At 34.9% G+C, this 6159-nt stretch overlaps 1 long non-coding RNA gene across 1 annotated transcript; it reads left to right on the forward strand.

The window, feature by feature from the left end:
* The first annotated feature begins 265 nt into the window (after positions 1-265).
* On the forward strand, positions 266-1407 carry LOC143576004 (uncharacterized). The gene is made up of 2 exons (XR_013142872.1): positions 266-491; positions 778-1407. It is a non-coding gene; the product is annotated as an uncharacterized LOC143576004 (long non-coding RNA).
* The last annotated feature ends 4752 nt before the right edge of the window (positions 1408-6159 follow it).

Below are 6159 nucleotides of genomic sequence, written 5' to 3' on the forward strand. Positions count from 1 at the left end.
TTTTTATAAGTTTTACTAAAATATAAACTATTAAACTACAAGTTATACGTGTCACGTAATTGAATACCGATAAATGAGAGAAGACTGGGTTCTTTTGTAGGGTGTCATCTTTCTCCATCAAAACCAAAAAAATGATTACATCCGGCGTCTACCGGAAAAATTAATATTCCGGCTGCCGACAAACAGGCCGCAAAAGCTACTTTTAGCATATTCTTCACCTACTCTTGTTTGATTTTGTTCCAATTGTTCGGCTAGATCTAGAGTGCCAGTCTAGCCGCGCCTATCAATTTTACCGGCGAGTAGCATTTTTGGAAGAAGGTGTCATGTTACGCACTAAGTTTTATCATCGGTGCGCTCCTTGGTTTTGCAGAAATCTAGTCGCAGGGCAAACCTAGGGTTCGTTTCAAAACTCATCCTCACTCGATCATGTTATTGGTTACTTAGTCCCCTGATTTACATCTTAGCAGCTGAACTTGTTGTTTCGAATGCAGGTATTCAACCGTTTCCGTTTATGCCATTAATATTATTGCTCCATTGGGAAAATAGATTTATTGTGCAATTTGGTGATATATTTGGCATGCTTAGTAATTTAGTATAGTTTTGATACCACTAATGCTCGCAAGATGTTAGTTATATTCTCATGAAACCGGAGTTTATGTGCTCCAAGGAACATAGATACAAGTTAATTGGTTCAATTTTGCTAATTGCTATACTATTTGTTTGTAGTCGAATAGCTCTTAACTACTTATTTCTGTCATCTTTGGTGCTCACTAATAGGTTCAAATAACTGAAACCATGGGAACAAGTAAGTGGTGGTTCAATAGTCAATACCGAGATCATAATGGAACAACTGGAAACCATGGTAGGAAGCAGGATAAAGGCCTCAACTAGAAGACAATTTCGGTTATCAGGCGTGTTTAGTAATGTAGAACATGATGGGTTGAAGGAGAGTTTTGAAAGGGAATCTAAGTTGGTTGTGTGACTTGATTTCTGCAAAAGCAAGGAGAGCGTTAATGATAAACCTTAGTGCAGAATGGGGCATGACAACACCTTCTTCCCCAAATGCTATTCGCGGGTAATGTTGAGCCTTGAGGTGCAGAAAAGGCGCCAATAGACCATCACGTGTTACTCTTGCTCCTAGAATAAGGATGTGGCCGACGCATTGGAGCAAAATCAAATAGGTGGCGGTGAAGAATGTGTGAAGTTTAGTTTTTGCGTGGGTCGGCAATTAGAATATCAATTTGGTGGTGGACTTAGTTGTCTTTGTTTTTTCCCTCAAGAATCTGAAACCAAAAAGTGTGGATTTTTAGAAGCATTGTTTGTGTCTTTGTTTGTTGGTTTTTAACTATATGTATAATAGAGGATTATAAATTACTTGACATTGATCAATATATTTCCAGTTTGTTTCCTAGAGTATTCATGTAACTCTGTATTTATTATAACTTGGAATTTTGAAATTTATTCAAAGATTACCTAGGCCAGGGATGCTTGTAGAACTGTGTCCTGCACCAAAAGCATCATGAACACCCTCATCTCTTTGAGGAAAAGATCCAAACTCAAATTAACAACAAATATCATCTCAAATCAAAATCAAACCCCAATTTCTACTCTTCAAAATACTGTACCAGAAAAAAATTCAATTACATGCATAATGTAGCACAAAGTTATTGAAGTCAGTGGCCTAACTCAAATGCTCTGGCAAAGGTATCAAGGACGTAGCTTATGTGGGGCGAAAGTGTCCCTAGTCACTCCCGTTTCTTCGCTTCGTAGGGTAAATTTTCACGATTCTGTCAGAAAACTTTTTATAGGTCTTGAGCCTGGTCAATCCTCAACGACTAATGAATGAAGTGAATCATCTTATTTACAGAGAACAAGGTTCAAATGAATTTGATGCTGATAGTTTCAATAAACATAGCTAAGATCATTAAAATCCACATATTATTCTAACTGCACAAACCTGAACCCAATAATTTTGATCAACAGCTGCTAAAGTTTCAACAGGATCATCCATATTCCTATCGTACAACTATGCGATAGCTATTAGTTAAAATGGTTATAACTCGTATATAAATACAGACAAGTTTGGTTTTTACTTTGGAGGTGAAATGGATATAACTTCCTAGCTTCATATTTGATTTGTTTCTCCCTGTAGTTTTAAAAAGTTTGTTAAAACATTTACAATTTAACAAAATATTTCAAATACAAATTATATGGTACTGATTGCCATCATATATCACTTCAATTTTGCAATCCAAATCAAGAATGTTTGACCACAAAGTCAGAGTGTAGTAAAAGAATGTGATACAGTTGTAAAACCAGGTCCCTGCAAAAGGGTAATTTTGGAATACAAAACCTTTAACATAACATACGTGAAAATTAAAGCATTATTCTTTAAATCTAATAATTCGTTCTAGAAAACCAAGGGCAAAATGGTAATTTCACACGCTTACAAGTACTGCAAGTTCTTGGTATTGGCTATAGATCGTCTATAATATGCATGGTTGTTTTTCAAAATTAGTCATAATTTTTTCTTATTTCATTTTAATTTATAATATAAGGGCTATTGTGTTTGTATATTTTAAAAAACTGACGCTCTTAATTCACCCACTCTAAATTCATATAGAAATGACATTATATTCGCACATGTTAAGATTCTAAGCAAAATTGATATTTTTTAACAAAATTATATTATTTTAGAATCCGCTTTAAACCTGTATTTTCGTTTAAGAATTTTTTTCAGAAACCAAACTATTCTCCCTGAGACGAGAATCCAGCTCACCCGAACCATTGAGTCCAGTGCATATTTGATTTTGATCAAATACTAGACCGTGTCATCACTCTAGCCGCAACAGCAACACGTGGCAGTATAGTGGCGCCTGTATCCTACATTTGGGGTCAATATTATCAGCGTGCAGCAGTTGTGGAAGAACGTGTGGCGGTGCCAAAATCTGGACTGAGCTTTGTCCTCACTGTCCTCATTGCATTTGCAGGAATGAAGTCGCAGTGCCAGCCCGGGTTCCCTTTCGTCACGCATCCTAAACTTGTCAGGTTCGCGAGTAATTGTCTCCTCATGTACGGATTTTGTTGCGCGGTTGAATTGATTCCGTCAACTCCGGTTATTGAGTGTGTTACTAGATTAGGAAAAATGTGTTGTTTGTATGTTTTTGTTGCATCTGTGGTGTGTTTATTGTATTTCTGATTCTAGTATAGTTAGCAGTATGTTAAGTTTAAGTTCCTCTATCTTATATAAAAAAACGTGTACTCTTTTTGTAGTTGCTTCAGTTATGGGTTATGCGGATGATGTTTTGTTTTTGTGACTAGGGTAGTTACTTCCTAGTTCACACCGTGGTGTCAGTTGTTTGGAAATATATATGTTTTTAGGGCGTATAAGGTTGCATTTGATATTGTTGATTGATTTATGGCTTGACTTATTGGTAATTTGGATGCGTGATGAGGTTGTGCATTTGAACTATGTTCCTGATGTATGCAAGTCCGTGGTAGTGTGCTAACAACCATTTATTTACATCTTTAGGTGCTTAAATGGATGTCAAATAATTATGCTATATCTTCTCTTGATGAATGATGATGATGATGTGTGTGTATGCTTTAGGCATGCTCTACCATGTTCCCAGTTTGGGCTTTTTGGTGTTTAAGTTCCTGTATTGGTATATAAAAACGTCTATTCTGATACCATATTTGATTAATGATGATGATGCGCATATGCTTTAGACATGCTCTTCTGTGTTCCCAGTTTGGGCTATTCGGTTTTTTGTTTGCTTTTTTTTACTTTCTTGGGGACAAATAACCACCGAATGCTGTTATCTTGTTCTTTTCTTGTTTTTTGAATATTTTTTATTTGAGTTGTTGGCAGTGAATCTTTGATTACTTCCCAGTATAGTTTTGCTGTTTTGAGTTTTTTAAGATGAGTAGACTATTTTATGCTTCCATGTTACACATACATTAGTATATATGAGGTTACATGTGAGTTTATACATTGCCTTGAGGGTTGATCGACTTGGGATTTATGTGATATCTGAGTTCTATATTGCTGTTTGCAAAATCCACTCAATATATCAATTTGAAAGTTCACGATTTTGCTCATAGCCTCGCCTAATAACTGGCTACCTTGTACGCAAGTTGGTCATTTTACTTATATGTACTCTTTCACTACTAAAGTGACTAAGCTTGTTCATTACATTATTTCCTTTTATTATATTGTTGTTTGTTTCTTATATTACTGTTCTTTATTCTAGTGCAGTTCAGAACCACAACCGCTGCCAAGGCCACAACCACAACCCACATGGTTAAGTCCACCCTTGTGCAGAATCTTTGATTGATCAGTGAGTGCCGTTGCTTACGCGTAACCAAGTGCACACATGATGTTTTTGTACCGAGACGGTAGCATATGTTTAGAGGGTGTTATCTGAATGCTTATCTGTATCCGATTATTGTGTTGATGATGTGTATATGTAGAAAATTGCTAACTTGAAATACTCAACATAATAAATAGTTGGGCTTAATTGGTACAAATCATCTAGATTGTCTCTTCAAATGATGAGTTGTTGTTGTACTATTTGTTTTCATACAAAGTAGTGTGCTTATAGCTTTTACTTCATATCTCCATAATGTGATAATGATGTATCATGTACATCTCCTGAACGCTGAAGCTTTGAACCAAACAACCGATATCTACCATATAATATTCCAAACTTAATTAACACTAGACTGCCATTATCATATATCAATGTGCGTATGTTTGGTTTGGCTTATGTGCAGAGCTGCTGCAACTTCAGCCACAGGCGGGTCACCCGAAGGAAAGGCAATGGAGAGAGCCTTATCGCCAAGGTTGATCTATATTAGTTTGCGAAACTAAATGGCTAAGTTTGCAAAGTCCATAAAGATAAAGGACCGAACGTCAACAAACACACCCGTCTTACAATATGTAAACTTAAAAAATGTCTTGTCACTATCTATGATTTTTATATTACTTTTATTATTATAAACTGCTATTCAATATAATAGTTCTTCAGTCTTAGAATAATTTTTTATGTATTATTGCATGAAATAAACCTTTCACTAAAGTTTGTGATAAAATCTAAAGAATTTGTGAGACATAAAATAAATTGTGTTACGTGTATCTCGATTTGTAGTAAAATTAATATTGAATTTAGATAAAATTAAATGAAGAAAGTGATATATTTGGATTTATATGAAAAGTACTACATGTTAAATTTTTTTTAAGAACGGTATAATACGTTTCATCACATGGTAATATTGGTGATGTTTATGATCCGGTTTTTATTACTTATGTTCTTTTACCCTGTATAACATATCCTTTGAGGGCTTGAACTTTACGTGATAAAACTTGACCTTCAAACGAGAATCCTAATTTTTCCAAAGCGTTAATTATTTGATTTAACACACATGAAATTGACTTTGACTTTGATATGTTGATGTTGAGTTAAATACATCGATAACATTAGGTTACACTTTTAGACCCAACAATCTACCCCTTAGATTAATGTTATTAAAATTTTCATACCCTTGTGAACATCTTGTATCATTTTCAAAATGTCACATAGTGATCTTTAACTTGGCAAGCTTCAATCTCAAAAATAAGACCCAACATTTATACTTAGATTTGGTGCATTTGAAGTATGAGGAGCGACAGGTGTCTCTCAAAGGAGTTCGTTTTGGAAGACATCAAGACGTACCATTTTGGGATGGATTAAATCTAGATCTTCTCTTAAGGATCTTGCTTTGGCAGAATTGGATCACTGGCCCTTTATCTTGTATTATGGCTTGACTTGTTTCTTGTATTAGGATCTTGACTTGTATTATGGTTGTATTATACCTTTATCTTGTATTAGTTAGGTTGTATTCCTGATGTTCTAAAAGCGATCTATAAAAACTTAATCTAACCTAGACACTCTAGTTTTAAATTTATAAACCTAGACTCTCCTAATTCTAGACCACTAGATAGACAAGTGTACCTATTGACTGTAGTAAAGTCTAATGAAGTCCAGATATCAAACCCAAAGGACACTAACGACACCTAAACTAGATTCCGACTAAAAACTTAATGATTTTACTGATTTGACAATTAAATGATTAAAATAAAACTGACACTGACATAGTACGACACAATCACCTAGACGA

Source organism: Bidens hawaiensis, unplaced genomic scaffold (genome assembly GCF_021521415.1).
Source record: "Bidens hawaiensis isolate Kalapana, Puna unplaced genomic scaffold, B.hawaiensis_p1.1 tig00027829_1, whole genome shotgun sequence".
Classification (NCBI taxonomy): Eukaryota; Viridiplantae; Streptophyta; class Magnoliopsida; order Asterales; family Asteraceae; genus Bidens; species Bidens hawaiensis.